Genomic DNA, 19,755 nt, shown 5'->3' on the forward strand with positions numbered 1-19,755 from the left:
ATTGGGAGAGTAGAGAGATTAGGTAAGGTTTTGCTAGGCTTTGGAGAGGCTTAGAGGAAGAAGAAGAAGAAGAAGAAAAGAGAGAGATCGATGAGATTGACCTTCTTCCTGGGGCTTAGTGGGACTGCTAGGGATCAAAACTCATAGAGGCAAAGTTGACCCTGTCTTCTCTTGAGATGGCCCCTATCATTTTCGGTGGAGTAGACTTTGACAATCCGACTACGAACGTGTGAGGACGTCGCGCCTTAACAATCACTAAACCAACTTCGAGAGGTTATTGACCAGGCCGGAGCGTGATCAACCAGACTACGAGGGTCTATTTACTGCACACAAACAAAGAAAAAATGAGAAACTAAAATTGCCATCTGGATATTGCGAATATAAGAGGAAAAGCTTTATTGATCAAAGTGGGGTTCTATGACGTCATGGTCTAGTCGTAGAACACAAAGGAAGAACGCGAAGTTGCACCAATGGAGAACTTGTAATCTAAACAAAACCCAAGTCTAAATGGTGCCCTAAGGGATGTATATATGGGGGAATAGAGAGGGATTTTTCGTGACCCCTTGGAGGAAGGGTCCGAAAACAACTCTAACTCGGTTTCCCCACACATCAGTACTCTAAAAATAGCCTATAATGTAGGATTTCAAAATTACATGGGCATGTCCAAAAAATAAGGTGACGCGGAACCTATAACAGCCTATGGATGAAATTTATGAAGTGGCACCTTATATATTTCATCCAAGACTTCATGCTCTCTTTATGGCGGCTTCGAAGTCTAAAAATCACCAATGGAAGCTCCATTGTTCTTTCTCGTGTGTGCACCTTCCCCTCCATGCTTGATCCTGATCCAATGGATATCCTTCCTTTCCATGCTAGGTCCTTCATTCATAAGTAACACAAAAATATCTAATTTAGGCAGCATCATAGGTTCATGAACATTAGTAGGATTTCCAAGAAACAAAAGTACCTGGTAATTCAATTGGCGTGCGTGAGCTTTAGTAACTCGTCCAGTATGTATAGCTGCAGGGGCTGTGGTTGTAACCATGGTATTGATGTCCTCATCATCCTCCCCTTGTTGAAATGAACTCGTCCTCGATGGAAGCTCATCTTCCTCACCCAAATAAGGCTTCAAATCTGCAATCTTAAAAGTGGGACTAACCCCAAACTCTACAGGAAGCTCAAGTTTATATGTATTACCATTTATTTTCTCTAACACCTTAAAAGGACCATCAACACGTGGCATTAGCTTTGACTTACACAAATCAGGATACCTATCCTTACCCAAATGCAACCAAACAAGATCTCCAAGTGCAAAGACAACATGATTTCTACCCTTATCCACAACAAGTTTGTATTTAGCATTCATATGCTCAATGTTTTCCTTAGTTAACTCATGCATTTTCAATATCAATTCAACATGTTGTTTAGCATCAAAATTAACCTTCTCTGAAGATGGAAGAGGCAACAAATCAGTACGTGCACGAGGTATGAAACCATACACAATTTGAAAAGGGCACATCTTAGTTGTAGAATCCAATGAACGATTATAATCAAATTCAATATGAGGCAAGCATTCTTCCCACATTTTCAAGCTATTCTTCAAAACATACCTAAGCATAGTAGACAATGATCTATTGACTACTTCGGTTTGTCCATCGGTTTGGGGTGACATGTAGTACTAAAAAGCAGTTTAGTCCCCAATTTAGCCCATAAACACCTCCACAAGTGGCTACTGAATTTAGCATCACGATCCAAAACAATAGTATTTGGCACACCATGCAAGCGAATAATTTCACAAAAGAAAAAATCAGCAACATTAGCAACATCATCACTTTTATGACATGGTATGAAGTGTGCCATTTTTGAAAATCTATCCACGGGAACAAATATGTTATACATCCCCTTCTTTGTTCTAGGTAAACCATAAACAAAGTCCATAGATATTTCCTCCCAAGGAGCAATAGGGACACGCAAAGTCATATATAAACCATAAGGATTAAGTTGTGACTTAGCTTTCTGAGATGTAGTGAAGCGATCAACATCCTGTCTCATCTTTGGCCAAAAGAAATGTGTAGAAAGTACGTCCTCCATATTCTTCATGCCAAAGTGTCCCATTGATCCTCCTCCATGCGCCTCCTACAACAACAAAAGACGAATGGAGCTAGCTGGAATGCATAGCTTGTTATCACGGAATACAAATCTATCATTAATGAGGAACTTGTTCCATGTTCTCCCTTCTTTACAATTCTCAATCACATCTTTAAATTCAACATCATGCACATATTGATCTTTGATGGTCTCCAAACCAAATATTTTAAAGTCAAATTGAGAAAGCATAGTATAAAGACGAGACAATGCATCAACAATAACATTTTATTTACCCTTCTTGTGTTTAATGACATAAGGGAAAGTCGCAATGAATTTATCCCATTTAGCATGTATATGATTCAGTTTTGCTTGACTTTCAATATGTTTCGAAAATTCATGATCAGAATGCATAACAAATTGTTTGGGACATAAATAATGTTGCCATGCTTCCAAAGTACGAACAAGAGCCTATAATTCCTTACCATAAATAGAATAATTAAGACTAGGCCCACCCAATTTTTCAAAAAAGTATGCAACAAGTTTACCATCTTGTAATAACACACATCCTAATCCAATTCCGCTAGCATCACACTCAAGCTCTAAAGTCTTATTAAAATCGGGAAGTTTGAGTAAAGGAGCATGCGTTAACTTATCTTTCAATACCGTGAAGGCTTCTTCCTATGTGTTACCCCAAGAAAAAGGCACATCCTTCTTTGTAAGCTCATTGAGAGGTGCAACAATGGTGCTGAATCTCTCACAAAACGCCTATAGAAACCAGCGAGGCCAAGAAAACTCCTAACTTGTGTGACCATTTTGGGGTGCGGCCAACCATCAATAGCTTAAATCTTGGCTTTATCAACTTCAACTCCCTGTGGAGTAACAACGTAGCCAAGAAAAGATAATCGGTTGGTGCAAAAGGTGCACTTCCCAAGATTACCAAACAAATGTGCATCATGTAGAGCAATAAAAACAACACGTAAATGTTCCAAATGTTCCCCCAAAGATCTACAATAAATTAGTATACCATCAAAATAGACTACCACAAATCATCCAATGAAAGCATGCAAAACCTTGTTCATTAATCTCATGAAAGTGCTAGGTGCATTAGTTAACCGAACAGGCATGACTAACCAGTCATATAATCCAAACTTAGTTTTAAATGTCATTTTCCATTCATCTCCCAATTTCATACGAACTTGATGGTATCCACAATGCAAATCAACTTTGGAGAAAATTGTAGAGCCACTTAATTAATCAAGCATATCATCTAGCCTAGGAATGGGATGACGATATCGAATAGTAATATTATTAATGCCTATACAATCAACACACATACGTGATGTACCATCCTTTTTCAGCACTAGAATAATAGGAAAAACACAAAGACTAAGGGATTTGCCTATATATACTTTGTCGAGTAGCTCCTGTACTTGATGCATAATCTCCTTCGTCTCCTCTGGAATGATACGGTATGGTGCACGATTGGGTAGCGATGCACCGGGAATTAAGTCAATCTGATGCTCAATCCCTCTACTAGGTAGTAATCCTAGTGGATGGTCTTGTGGAAATACTTCAACAAACTCGTGCAAGATGTTAGTGACAGCAGGAGGCAAAGATGGAGGCACATCCTTGAATGAAAATAATACCTCTTTGCACACAAATGCATAGCAAATAGGTGTAGTAAAATACAGATCAGTAATATCAGATTTAATAGCAAGTAAACATCCTCTCTTAAATTTTATTTTAGATGCAATGATATATGATGGTTTATTAGGCTTATTGTGTTTCTCAAATTTCTTTTCGACAATCCGATTTTCACTCTTATTTAGCTTTCGTTTTGCTTTACTAGCTCTAGCAATGTCATCTTTCATAATAAGTTGAGGAGACATATGAAGCAAAGTTATATTTTGATTCTTATGAACAAGAGTATGTTGATTTGTCCTATCATGGTTTCCATAATTTTTATCAAATTTCCATGGTCTACAAAGTAAAATAGAGCATGCTTGCATAGGTACCACATCACAATCAACATAATAATAATATGTAGCAATGCTAAAATCACAAACGGTACATGTTACCTTAACCTACCACCATTGTTGAACCGTTGGATGTAATAAGGATGGGGGTGCGGTCTGGTGGTGAGAGATAGCTTCTCCACCATTTCCATGCTAGCCAAGTTGTTGCAACTCCCTCCATTGATGATGACGTGGACATAACGTTCATTGACAACTCCCTTTGTATGGAACAAATTGTGCCTCTGATTTTTCTCAACCTGTGTTACCTCCACACTCAAAACACGTTGAGCAACTAAACTTTCATACCTGTCCGCGTAGTTAGCAGCCATGTATTGTGTCTCTTGTTTAGTATCATCGACGCCATGTGCTTCACTTGCAATAAGAGCCAATATTTCCTTATCATAATAACTAGCGGAGTCATATCCACCATCCTCGGTAACAATCATCACATGCTTCGATGGCCACTCTCTCGCATGGTGATCTCCACCATGGCAACGACAACATATAACTTCATGTGTTTGCCGTGCGGATGCAATAGATGAAGAAGGTCTCTATTCAGGCCCGGAAGGTGTGCTCTTAGCGGAGGGTGGGGCAGGTGCCTGTTTTTTCCTATCTCGGTTAGAGTTGGTGGCTAAAGTAGGTTGTGCCATAGTAGGACGTGTGGAAGTTTCTCGGGTTCATGGCATCCCTGATGAAGTGCGACCTACAGAAAAATTAGTTCTAGCCAATGCATGTCGACCATGCACTTCACATTCAGCTTTGCAAGCAAGATGGAATAAACGAGTGATAGTGTCATACTCCTTATACTCTAAAATACTCCAAAATAGTCTGAATATCTCTATTTAATCCACCCATAAAACGTGCAATCATAGCTTCATTATCCTCAACAATTCCACATATAATCATGCTAGTTTGTAATTCCTGATAATATTCTTCTACATAATGTTTTCCTTGTATTAAATGCTACAATTTTTGAAGTAATTCACGTTGATAATCTGGTGGAACCCGAGGAGTACACATAGCAGTTTTGAAAGTATCCCAGGTAGTTGGAATATTAGGATGATGTATTCTACAATGTTCAGACCACCAAACACAAGCAAAACTAGTGAATGAACAAACAACAGCAACAAAACCTCTATCCTTAGGAAATAGTAAGCATGTAAAATGTTTTTCTGTTTCTAACTCCCTAGTAAGATATATATCAGGAACATGTCTACCATCAAATGTAGGAATATTCAATTTAAGTTTAGGGAGATGGTCATGATCTCGTACCAAAGGGGGTGGTGCAGCCCTACCATTGCGATTGTATCCATGTGGACGGCCCGATGCTTGTGGTGGTGGTGGTTGTTCCGGGTGCTGATTTGGATCAACTTCTCCCTCATCATCGTAATCACCATCGTAATCTGCATTCTGCTCAGCAGCAGTAGCAGAAGCACGCACAGGAGCGCAGCAGTAGCAACGGCACCAGAATTCTGGCCTTAGTCGAGAGGCGCACGTTGCGCTCGTTCCACGAAATTCGGGCGTTGTTGCTGCTGCAGTTGTTGTTGTTGTTGTTGTTGTTGTTGTTGTTGTTGTTGTTGTTGTTGTTGGAGAGGACGTTAGCTGCAGCTGGTGGTGGTAGACGTGCAAGCACCTCATTGAATTTAGCATCAAGCTTGGCGTCGACCGTCTTCTCGAAACCATGTCGCTTCTCCAAGGCCTCTCCAAGGCTGGCCGCGAACTCTTGTACCTGGTCACTCATCATTTGCTGAAATTTATCATGGAGCTCCTTGTTGGTCATACCCTCCGAGTTGATCTTGTGAGCTTATGATCCTAGCATGGTTAGCAGTAACAGGAACACACAAGAATATGAACCTACATACTACTAGGAAATTGTGGTGGTGGTGGTGGTGGTGGTGTGTCACAAATTGTAAGTGCATCTAGTGCCCCTTAGTGATTTTGATGGTTTGAAGACTTATATGTTAAGTATCTAATGTGTTCATAAGTGTGCACAGGATCTATAAGTCACTGAGGAGTTTGAAATATTCGATGAATATCGACCCCTAAATATGTATATCTTCGGCTTAAGAAATAGGTCTGAAGCTGAAGAATTGAATAGCGAAGGAATTGCAATGAAATTGGTATTCCTCATGAAGAAATTGAAGATGAGGAATTCGGTGTGTCCTGAAGAAATCAAGCTAAAGAGTTTGAAGCATGACGACTTATTCTATCCGTTTTATTTTCTTCACTTTTGAGTCATAGGAACACCGTACTATTAAAGGGGTTCAAAGTAACACGTCGGAATGAATTTCCTCATGATGCTCAACCCAAGCCTAATCCTACCAAAAGCCTCAAGTGAGTAATATGAGAGACATCAGGACACTCATAGTTGAGGGACCCGTCCGTTACCGGTAGTCACGCCACATCATTGGTCTTATCCACACCAACGGGCATTAATGTAAAATCATGGTGGGATGCTCCCAGGCTATAAATAGCCGCCCCCCACAACCATTAGCTGGTTGGCTGCTCCCTTAGAAACTGACACTTGTCATAAGAGTATCCCAAATTCCTCAGAGTCTTCGAGAGTAATTCATCAGTGAGGAAATACACCAAACACCAAAACACAAACCGAAAACCAAGTGATTGAGCATCACTAAAGAAGTTGTTCCTGTGTGGGACTGAAGCCTTTTACCTTTGAGGACTGTGCATCCTCCAGATGGTTAGGCGTCATGGTCTAGAGCAATCCAGCAGTCAATTGTGGATCGCGAGGTGACCAAGTTTGTGAGGGTTTGGAAGTCTGCCCTGAAGACTTACCAAGAGTGTTGGGCGAGGACTGTGTGTTCTTAGCCCAAGGAGAATACGATAGGGACTGTGTGTCCCGGGACTCTGTGTCTTTTGGTTTCAATACCGAGCCGCTCCAAACCAGATGTACAACTGTCACAACAGTTGGAACTGGGTCATCAATGACTGTCTTCACTGTGAAACGGGTTCTATTTCTTCAACTCTTTACATTCTTCAGATTGTTTGTTGATGATTTTCACTGTCACTGTTTGAAGAATTTGCTAAAGACTTTCTGTGAAATTCCTCAACCCCAAATTATTCATGAGAGTTAAACCTCATTTGTTTTTCTTCGTGCCTGCGGACGGTGCAAACTGTTTTCCATATTCTTCACCATGAAAAACTATTGTAGTGATACTTTGCACTGCTGATCCTTTTGCTGTTCCGGCTGCAAGTTAGTCATCAGTGAGGAATTTCCTCCAAAGGAATTTCCTCAGTGATGAAATTCTAAAAATCTCCTATTCACCCCCCCTCTAGTCGATATAACGCACTTTCAATTGGTATCAGAGCAAGGTACTCCCTTGTTCTATGTGATTTTGGTTTCACCACCTGGTGTTTTAGTTATGTCGACTGCAGGCATGATCAAGGTTACTGCAGGATGTCCTACTTTCGAAGGAAAGGACTTTCCCTTCTGGAAGACCAAGATGCACATGCATCTACAATTTAGCGATAACGTATGTGGTATATTGTGGAACATGGCGTCCCTATCGTCACTGCTACTATCTCTGCCACTGATGTGAAGAAATTCAAGCAAATTGATTCTCAAGCGACGAATATCATTTGTGGCCATCTGAGCAAGGGCTAGTATGGCAGAGTGAGTGCTTTGGGCTCAGCAAAACTTATCTGGGAAAGGTTGTCCAAAGTTAATGAAGGAGTATCAACCCAGCGTGATTCTCGTGTTGATGTTCTTCACAATCTCTTCAATCGCTTCACTGACATATCAAATGAACTGCAAGCACTGGGAGCTCGAGACTTTACTGATCACGAAGTTGTGAAGAAACTGCTAAGATCTTTGGATTCTTCATTTGATACTTTAGTTCTGATGATTCAAGAAAGACCAGACTACAAGATGCTTGATCCAGCTCATATACTCGAAAGACTCAATACTCATGAATACCAACAAGAAGAAAAGAGAGATCTATATGGACCAAGCTATTCTAGACCACATGCATTGAAGGCCAAAGCAATTTCCTCATCTGAAGAAGAAGAATCGGATGGTGGCATTGGTGATCCTGAAGAATTTGGACAGGAGCTTGCAATGCTCGTGAGGAAATTCCAGAAGTTTACACGACCTGGCCAATTTAGTAAATCTTCAAGAAGAGATATGAGGAAATCAGAATCTTCATCTGAGGACTACAAGAAAAGAACCTGTCACAAATGCAAGAAATCAGGTCACTACATTGCTGATTGTCCTTGTTGGGGAAAGGAATCAAAGAACAAGAAATACAAGGATGAAAGTTCTGATGATTCGAAGAAAAAGAAAAATCTTCAAAATCCTCATCTTCAAAGTCCTCATCGCACAAGAAGACTAGTTTCAGAAAGGCTCGGGCACTGATTGGCAAGGAAATGGATTCCGGGGCAGAATCTGAGGAATGTGATGAAGAGGAGGGTTCTGATGAAGACTCAGAATCTGGACAGGCTAGCCTTGCACTTGCAACCACATTCGTCAGCAAGTCAATCTTCAACCTTGAAGAAAATGACAACACCATCCACACTGATGACTATGCTGATGACTTCGCTCCAACCTATTGCTTCATGGCAAAAGGTTCAATGGTACCAAATGATGCTTCCTCCTCTGATTCAAGTGAATGTGAACCTGATGATTATAAATAACCCAGTTATAGTAAACTTGCTATCATTGCCACTAAACAACAAACTGCCCTTGAAAAGCTTCAGAAACTGCTAGATAGAACTGATGATCTGTTGAATGATGAAATGAATCTTACCCAAATCCTCACTGAAGATATGAAAAGTCTTCAGTCCAGATTTGATAATGTTCAAGATTGTCATGTTACACACCTCGCTGATCATGAGAAACGTTCCTATGAATTTCTTCAAAGGAAGCTTGATCTTGAGAAGCTCAGGATTTCTCATGACGATCTTCGTATGGAAAATGATTCATTACTAGCTCAACATATTAGTACTGCTCAAGCTGAATTCATTCCTCCATGTCTTAAATGCATCGAACATAAAACTGCTAATTCTTCACCAGAATCATCAAATGCTTCTATTGCTACAAATTCTTAAAATTCTACAAATGAAAGGAAGATATTTAGATGATAATTGAAACATTGAAGAAAAAGGGAGGGAGGGCGAGGAAAAACAAAGAAAAGTTGTAATAGATGAGACGAACTCTGAAAGAGATGACAGATTGATCTTCCAAATATTGGAGAGGATTGAATTACTTGAAGAGAAGCACACGGGTTGAAAAAGAATTGACATGATGACTTCGGCTGACAAGAATTGATAACACAACTTGATTGAGAAATATAAATTGTATTCCCATAAAAATATGGGAACACCTCTCGGAAAGACACGAATTCACCACTTGACATCGAAGCAACTCGAATTACCATACTCCAACAATACAAAGGATGAGGCTTGCAAATTAGCCAGAACAAACGTATAGCGCTCGAATATTTTCATGGATAGGATCGCATGGGCTCGATCGTACATTGGATTGTCATATTGAAATGAAGCTCTAATATGCTCCCTAGGCGTAGCGAGATACAAGGCTTGTCGAAACATACTGATGACGTATATCGAGACTGTCCTAAGTAAAAACGACCATGAACAAATGAATACACTAGATGTCAAACCCCAACCTCACATCATGCATCTGTTGGAAGATTGCCCTATAGGAAACTACTTGAATTGCCACCTAAGAACTCCCGAACTTTCTGGCCATGCAATTGGGTCCACGGATACAAGGAGTAAAATCCATCACTCAACTCCTAGCAATAACACTAACCCATACAGTGTATCACATCCGTCAGCACATAACTAAATATCTCGGAAACTCATCTATCTCAAACCCTAGAAATCATAACGATACTAAGTACGGCAGTACATCCGAACTCTGTCCACCAGTACTAGGGATGTCAGACTCCTCTCGCCACTACTAGTATTGAAGCAATTTCAAACATCCTCCATCCCGAGATACAAAGTAATCTGAACGATAACTATGTGCTCAAGAATCCCTTGGATCTCAACTCCCCGGAAGAAATCAAGTCAGACATGACGCACCAAGACAGAACTCTGTCACATCTACATCATATAGATTCCAAAAATATCCACGTGATCCAAAAAAAAATTAGTGAGAACAGGAGTAGAATTAAAATTACTACATTAAGAATCCTCATTAGAGCATAGAAGACGAGAAAAAAGAATCCTACTCTCCGATATATAACTAGACTCAAAGCAATTTTTCACTAGAGTCGACTCGGCCATGTTCGATCAATAAAGGGGGCTCCTAGGTCGGTACTCCTCTGATACCAACTTGTAACGCCCAAGATGCGATCCTATCCTTATTTTGGCGCGAGGGCCTCGACAGGGATAGAAACTCATCTCATCATTTCACAAGAATGGATATCGTTGCAAGTACAGTACTGAAAAGATGAGTATAAGGAGTTGGCTTACACTCGCCACAAGCTACATCAATATAACAATATACAGTCATGATGTAGAAGAGCATGGTTCGACTATGGGTGAAAACAAACGATAAAAGAACAATGTCCGTCCTTGCTATCCCAGGCTACCGGCCTGGAACCCATCCTAGATCGATCAAGAGGACGAAGAACAAAACTCCAAATAGAACAATCATCATGCTCACGTCAACGTAACTCTTTATATGTACCTGCAACTATTGTTGTAGTAATCTGTGAGCCACAGGGACTCAACAATCTCATTTCCAAAGGTATTAAGACTAGGAAAGCTTAATGGGTGACGTATGGTTAAGTGGTGAGGCTGCAGCAAGCACTAATCATTTATTTGAGGTGGCTAACTTACGAGTACAAGAAGAAAAGAGTGGGATGATCTACCATAGTGGACGTGAACTACTGATGATCAAATGAATGATCCTGAACACCTACTTACGTCAGACATAACCCGAGTATGTCATCTTCCGGATACAAAAATCACGAGAAGAGACATTCACGGTTACATACATAGTTGATATATTTTACGTAACTTTACTTCAAGTTATCTAGAACTGGATGTTAAACAAAGTTTTCAAGTTTTCCACATAACCGTTGGGACTGCTTTTCGAAAGATTTAACCCTGCAGGGGTGCTCCAACTAGTCCATCACAAACTACCACAAGTTGCGCTAGAATGTCCTCGATGAGGGAAAACCCGTGATCTCCTCGGGTTCCTTTGGAAAACCTCAACCCCGAGATAGCCCAAAGTATCATCGGAATCCCACGCATGAGATGCTGGAGAAAGGTAAAACAAGGCCAGTAAGGCCGCCCGATGTGCCGAGATCCCGATAGGAGCCGCGTATCTTGTTATCAAGGCACAATCAGATGAGCGCAGCGTACAGTGGCCTGATTGAAATCACCCGAGTTGCCCCGGGTTGGACCCACACACGACTCTATTTAGGACTAGCACCATCAGCACTAGTGTTAGAGCATATTTCTGTGTATGTGGTTTTGGTAATTAATGGTAATCCCTATGGATTAATGGTTCCATTGTGTTATATTCGAAGATTTGTCCATAGGCACTTCTTGAAGTCCATATGTTGGTTTCAAGGATTTTATATGATAACCAAGGTGGTATTCAAAAGTATTATCCAAAGATTGGTCATAAAGGCACAAGGTTGATCAAGACTAAGGAAAGATTAAATCAAAATGATCAACACACAAAGTGTACAAGATGTACCGAGATTTATCAAGTGATCCGATGGTATGGTAAGCATTGTCCATAACGCTTTTGTGTACTAACCCATGGTCTCCGTCGGATTTCTATGTGGGGTTAGGTGTGTCTCCATGGGTTTGCGTCAAGAGGAATATCTCATTCAACCTATGAAGGATGGCATCAAGTGGTGATCGTCATTAACACTTTGGTGTGCAAGTTCATGTGGAGCATCACGAAGATATCATGCTTGAAGCTTGTCGTCCATTGTGGTGGCAATGGACTTGTGAAGAATGTGCTGTAGAGTGGCTCACCCATAGTGAGTATGGGGGAGAAATCAAGAAATGTGGTCCATCTTGAGGAAGCCAAGATCATCATCATCTAGCTCAAGAGGACTAGGTGCAAGGTATAGGATTTCCCTTGATAGGTTTTTCTATTCTAGTATAGTTTGTCGTACTGTCAAGGGGGGCTCTCAAGTGAGTAGCTTGATCATATCGTTCGTTGAGAGATCAAAATTTTTTCTCTTGCGTCATATCTTGGTTCTTGTTTGGTGTTTCTCCTTGTGATTTTTAGAGCTTATGGTCATCTTCATGACAACCTCGAGTTCATCGAAAACGGAGTCCATATGCATCTTCTATGATGTTTTCGATGTTGGAAGTTTTTGCCGGTCTTCATTCATAGAGGTCACACATCTCTATCTCATTGGCCATCTCATAACTGCATGTTCTTAAGATTTCTCTGTTCGATAGCTTTTTCGTCCTGAATTCAACAAGCTTGAGTTTGCTCGATTTGGAATTCGTATGCGAAAGTTATGGCAGTTTCAGTATCCCGCGGTAGTACCACTCCTAGTGCGAGCGGTAGTACCGCTCTTGGAGCAGTAGTAGTTTTTACTACCGCTCCCGAGCGGTAGTACCTCTCCCTCGGACGTTCTGGCTGTTGTAGTACGGCATTGGTCGGGTTGTGAGTGGGGGTAACGGTTGGATTCTTTCCCCCACTATATAAAGGAGGTTTTCTTCCCCATTGGACGTGATCCATCCGTTGAGCTCGTGTTCTTCCCCCCATTGTTTACCTTCTTAGAGCTTGCTAACTCTAAATCCCTCCAATGATTCTTGCTAGTTCTTGAGGTAAAAGAGAGAGGAGACTAGATCCACATCTCCACCAATCACTTTCTCCTCTATGTGAGGGGAACCCCTTGGATCTTGATCTTGGAGTTCTTTGTGATCTCCTTGTTCTTCCTCTCATATTTATCCATAGCTTTTGTTGTTGTGGAGGGATTTGAGTGTGAGGGACTTGACCACTTCGTGTGTTCTTTCCAATTCATTGGTTGTATCGGTTTGAGTTCTCCACGGTGATACCTGAAAGTGAGAAGTTGAGAAGCTTATTACCTTTGGGTAATTGGTACCCCTAGATATTTATCTTCGAGGATGCTTTGGCATCCTAGAAGCTTGGTGTTGCGTCGGACCTCAATCATTGTGGTGTAAAGCTCCACGCAAGCGTCGGGGTCTCCTATTAAGTTGTGGAGATTGCACTGAGCATTTGTGGTCACCTCGAAGCCATATGCCATTGTGCTGAAGCTTCGTGGTGTTGTTGGGAGCCTCCAATTAAGTTGTGGAGATTTCCCCAACCTTGTTTGTACGGGTTCGGTGACCGCCCTCAAGGGTCCCTTAGCGGAATCACGGCATCTTGCATTGTGTGAGGGCATGAGGAGATTACGGTGGCCTTAGTGGCATTTTGGGGAGCATTGTGCCTCCACACCGCTCAAATCAGAGATTAGCAACTGCAAGGGTGTGAACTTAGCGATACATCGTCGTCTCCGCGTGCCTCAGTTATCTCTTACCAGAACCCTTTACTCATGCAGTTTACTTTGTCATAGCCATATTGTTTTCTTGTCATATATCTTCCTATCACTTAGTTGTTTATCTTGCTTAGCATAAGTTGTTGGTGCACATAAGTGAGCCTAGTTGTTTTAGGGTTTGTTCTTGACAAATTAAACGTTAGTTTTATTCCGCATTTGTTCAAGCCTAAACCATAATTATTTTAAAGCGCCTATTCACCCCCCTCTAGGCGACATCTACGTCCTTTCAACTAGACCTCCATGTATTATGTCAAATTACTCCTCGGGTAGCGCTAACTCCCTATGCGGCAATTAGTTATCAGTGTTATTATGTTGGGCAAATATAGTACCAATGGTGGGCCTTGCCAGACGAGTTTTATCCCAAAACAGAAGTCAAGGGGGTCCCCATAACAACCCCAAGCATGTTAGTGTAACGAGTAAGATGCGGTCCTTTCGGATTTGGGGAACAAGCCCTGAATTGGAAAGAAGCGCATCTAAGCGTTTCGCAAGCACGGTAACATGGCACATACATAATAGTAGAAGAATGACAGTAAGGGGTTCAACCGCCATTTCGTAAATATATCAGAGTTACATCACGCATCCAAACAAGGTAGTTCCGCTACGGACTACAAAACATGAGAAATGACTATGCTACCCTAATAGCTTGCCCATGATCACGACCACACCTCAGACTTCTGGATAGTTCACGTACACGCGGTCGCTCTCCTCATCGTACTGCCATGCCAGCTGCGTGCCGTCGGGATCACCTGTCTCGGGGGTACCTGAACCTATTGGTGTTGTGAAGGAATCTGTGATCCACGGGGACTCAGCAATCTATGACCTCGGTGCCAGAACTAGTCAAGTTATTAGGTAAGGAAGGTGGAGTATTTAGGTTGCAGCATCCTAAGCTTTATATGGTGGCTAACTTACGTAGAACATGTATTGAAGGTGGTCTAATCTAGCAGTCGATGATAGATGATCACTAAGTGATCCTGAACACCTACTTACATCAATCATAACCCCACCGTGTTCCCGGTCGAAGACAGGTCTTTGAAGGGGACAGTCACGGTTACACACACAGTTGGCAGTTTTATTAGAATTATGTTTAAGTTCTCTATAACCGGATGTTAACAAATATTCCAAGTTGCCACATAACTGCGGGGACGATTTTCCTAAAGATCAAACCCTTCAGGGGTGCTCCAACTAGTCCATCACAAACGTACACGGGACGCAAAGTAATCCTCTATCACGAATATCGTGATCTCGTCGGATTCCTTAGAGGAAAACCTCAACTCTGGGTAGAACCAAAACTTCACCGGGATTCCTATACGCAAGATATATCGCTAAGGTAAGACAAGACTAGCAGGACCTCCCGTCCTGTCGACGACCATGATAAGAGCCGCGAATCTCAGTTTCAGGACACGACGAATGAGCTAGACGTGAGGATGGCTAAACCTCTGGGTGACCAGTGGAGCCCCGGACATCGCACTGGTGGGACCAACACTCATGAGGAGCACTGGCCCGGGTTGTTGATTAAATTCCTCGGGGTAGCTATTCCCTATGCAGATTATTATTAAGTGATTAGCAAATTAAAGCCAATGATGGGTCCTGCCGGACAAGTCTTGACACTACGCGATTTATCGAGGGGGTCCCCATAACAACCCCGAACGTGTTAGGAGCGATTATTATGGAATCAAACACCGGTAGCCGGTAACTATGTCGGCAATAACGGAACAAAGCACCCGGCAAAAGGCTAGGCCTTCCGTTATTTACCAAGTATATAGGTGCATTAATGAAATAACAGATTTAACATAATGATATCAAGCTCATGTTATCACATGAGACAAAGCACCTACAACTAGCAACGCTAACATTAGTAGCTGAGCAAAGCCTACTTAGCCATTCAAGATTTGCTAGGAAGGGATAAGTGCTTGGTTTTCATGGCAATTAAGGAGGCAATTATTGTAGTGGTAGGTAGCGAGCATATGACAAGGAAACGTAATCTAGCATAACAAGTCTAGAGATGGAATCAAGGTCATATCATCTTGCCTGTGATATCCTCAGCTTGGAACTGTTCCTGTTCGTCCTGCACATACTCTCCTGAATCCACATACTCGTTCTCCGGTCCCGGTGCTACCCAACATAAAAATAGCATCCAGTGAACAACAACACCTCACCATGATGCATGAGATGAATATGAACATGCATCTCCATTTCTTTCACTAGCACAAGCATGAGAAGGAAATACATGTTCCTGGACAGAAATGCACTCTAAGCTATCTTGACATGCATGAGAATGACATGACCATATGCGTCACGTGAAAACGATACAAAAGCATATAAAGTACGTTACCAACGGAGCTACAGATCAATGGGAAACGACGAAACAAGAAATGAAGTGCCACGTGTCAAATTCATCACGACACACCCGAATGGCATAACTCTGGTATTTCCAGGTTGCCAAGACAAAAAACAAATCAACATGGATGGGGTGGTGCAAAGAATATCACCACACCATCAACTATGCACTCACAACATCAAAATACCAAAACTACACAATCTGCCATAAACAGCATCATAACACTTTGAGAGCTACAGGCAAAGCACCTACATCCACCCAAATATGCCAATAAAGATAGATGGCAGAAGCTATCCAAGAGTACTACAAGCACAAGCAAATAGATCACACAAAGGAGTTTCACACAAAAAGTTACACAACTGCTAACTTGGCCAAAAATATCAGATTTCAGGGACTTAGTGAAAATCCCAAATTCTCACTATCTGTTTATGTTTTGAAGCATTTTGACAGCACCAAAAACAATATCTACATGACTCCAAATGGAATGAACATTTACAGGGAGCTAGACAAACACGTAAGCTTCAACTTTCGAGTTGAAAGCTAAGGCTGAATCACAACACATGGACCTGCACAAGCTCATCAAGAGGAGAAGAAAATATAAGCAGATTCTCACACTTAGTGAAAATCTCAGATTTTCACTAAATCTGGAATTTCAGCTACATGCCTACTTTGACTAAGCACAACTTGCACATATGAATTCCTAAACATGAAACAAAGCCAACATGGGGTAGAGGGGATCAACCTTAACTACCACAACCAAGAATCAAACTCTTGGGCACACCACATCTCATGGAACCAAGCTCCAAACATAGAACAAGACTGAAATAAGTCATCTCCAGAAAGTGTTCCAATGGCAAAACTGACTTCACCAATGGATTCCTGGGATGATTCTACCCCAAAAACATATATAATACATATGCACTTGTATAGAACAAATGGGCACAAACTAGAAAAGAAAATCTACATAGAATCATATGTAGTGAATAGTTCCCTCGCTCCCCACAGCCGTTGACCGCACGGGCCCGTGCGTGAGGTTCAAACCTAACGGCACGCGCGCCTGGGCTGGCTGGCTGGCTGGCCATCTGGGCCGGCCCAGCCCCAGGTCGAGCCAGGCCAGGCATGTTGCCCTTTTTCTTTTATTTTAAAACTCTCTTTTAAAAGATTTTTATACAAAGATTTAACCAGTGAAAATTAATGATTCTTCCAGTGTTATTTTTCTAAAAATGATGAGTATTTAATAGATCTGATAGACAAATTCTTAGGACAACTTATTTGTTTTATAATAATTAAAAATGCTATTGGGAATAGTTTTGCTTCTGCTAAATTTCTTTTACAAATATTCCTTTCACCAAAACCATAGACAAATATTTTTAGAATAACAACATGGATTTATCAAAATTAAAAAACATTTTAAAGTGACTTTGTGATCTATTTTGGAGTGAGCTACTTATTGCTTTTATTTATTACGACGATAGAAACCCCGTTTGACGGAGTAGTTGGACTTGAAGACCCCAAAGACCCTGGATACTTAGCTGACCAAGGCAAGCAGCCCTTTGACCATGTTCGAGCATATGTTATATTGCATGCTAGTGTAGCAAATATTTCTGTTGCATGTTAGTGTAGCAAATAAGTGTAGCAAATAAGTATCAGTAAATCATTGAAGTGATGTTACCGATGGCTCCTCTGGAGCACTTCTAGTTTGAGCATGATCCTACCACCTATGAGGGTCACGCTAATATCATGTTGACAAGTAAAGCTAAGGATAGTAGTAGCATGAGCAAGATGATGGTATAAATCAAAGTTTGTTGAAAACCCCGTCGGGTCTCACTAATGCCCGAGGGTGATGATGAGTTAGGTGGCCACTTTTGGTGAAGTGATCCATCAGGTATTTTGGTGTGAGTGGTTTCGGAAATGGGATTAGATTTATGATGTGTCGACCGTCACAACCTTACATGTGCGACCATGTTACCCCTTTATGGGACGGGGCCTTGTTGATTACTCTGGTCGGTGCTAGCAAAGAGCCACATTACTAGTAGCGGGAGTGATGTGGGGTCACTCTCGTGACGGGGTCGTGCTAGGTAGGTCGACTATGCCGTTTTAACGTGTTCCGGGCACACCGTTAGTCCCCGCATGGTTGCTACTATCCAGAGTCAGTGCTCGTAAGATATACAACATGTGGGTTGGGTACCAATCGAGTGGACCTCTTTGTCTAGTATCGTCAGGGGAAAGGCAATGATCTGGTACTTACCTCGGATATGTCATATACCACGAGTCGTGGATGACACGGAAGTTTCCCGAATCTCGTGGTTACAGCCTACAATCTATGCAAAGTGTAAAACTATTCGAATAGCCGTGTCCACGGTCAAGTACAGTTGGGTGGTGCTGCTTAAACTATGTTCACTTGTTTCCGCATAAACCAAGTGTGTGTTTGTTTAATGGTTTTGATATGGAAGAGTTGATATTGTTGGAAATATGCCCTAGAGGCAATAATAAATTAGTTATTATTATATTTCTTTGTTCATGACAAATCCATGCTATAATTGTATTGATTGGAAACAAAAATACATGTGTGGATACATAGACAAAACACTGACCATAGTGAGCCTCTAGTTGACTAGCTCGTTGATCAAAGATGGTCAAGGTTTCCTGGCCATACACAAGTGTTGTCACTTGATAATGGGATGACATCATTAGGAGAATCATGTGATGGACAAGACCCAAATAATAAACGTAGCATGTGATCGTGTTATTTTGTTGCTATTGTTTTCTGCGTGTCAAGTATTCATTCCTATGACCATGAGATCAGGTAACTCACTAACACCGGAGGATTGCCTTGTGTGCATCAAATGTCACAACGTTAATGGGTGACTATAAAGGTGCTCTACAGGTATCTCTTGAGTTATCATGGATCAAGACTGGGATTTGTCACTCTGTGTGATGGAGAGGTATCTCGAGGCCTACTAAGTAATACAACATCACACACAAGCCTTGAAAGCAATGGGACTCAAGTATGAGGCACGAGATCATGTATTACAGAACGAGTAAAGAGACTTGCCGATAAAGAGATTGAAATAGGTATAGGGATACCGATGATCAAATCTCGGGCAAGTAACATATCGAAGGACAAAAGGAATGTTATACGGGATTATATGAATCCTTGGCACAGAGGTTCAACCGATAAGATCTTCGTAGAATATGTAGGATCCAATATGGGCATCCAGGTCCCGCTATTGGATATTGACCGAGGAGTGTCTTGAGTCATGTCTACATAGTTCTCGAAGCCGCAGGGTCTGCACACTTAAGGTTCGATGATGTTTTAGTATAGTTGAGTTATATGTGTTGGTGACCGAAGCTTGTTCGGAGTCCTGGATGAGATCACAGACGTCACGAGGGTTTCCGGAATGGTACCGAAATGAAGATTGATATATAGGAAGTTGGTGTTTGGATTTTGTAAAGTTTTCGGGCATTGCCGGCAGTGTACCGGGAGTGACGAATAGCTTCCGGGGGCCCACCACGCCCCAAGGGGTCCACGTGGGTTTATTGGATGTACAATAAGGTATAATGGGCTGAAAAAGTCATCCAAGGAAAGACCATGAGGAAAAAGTGGAAAAAACAAAAGAGGTGGGAAAATAAGGAAGGAGTCCTAATCCAAGTGGGATTGGAGAAGGACTCCTGCCTTCCACTTCGGCCGACCCAAGGAAGGCCTCCTTTGGCCGGCGCCCTGGGGCTTCTGCCCCACCCTTGACTCCTCCTATATATACTAGAGGTTTAGGGCTGTTTTGAGACAACTTTG

Source organism: Hordeum vulgare, chromosome 1H, assembly GCF_904849725.1.
Source record: "Hordeum vulgare subsp. vulgare chromosome 1H, MorexV3_pseudomolecules_assembly, whole genome shotgun sequence".
In the NCBI taxonomy this organism is placed as follows: Eukaryota; Viridiplantae; Streptophyta; class Magnoliopsida; order Poales; family Poaceae; genus Hordeum; species Hordeum vulgare.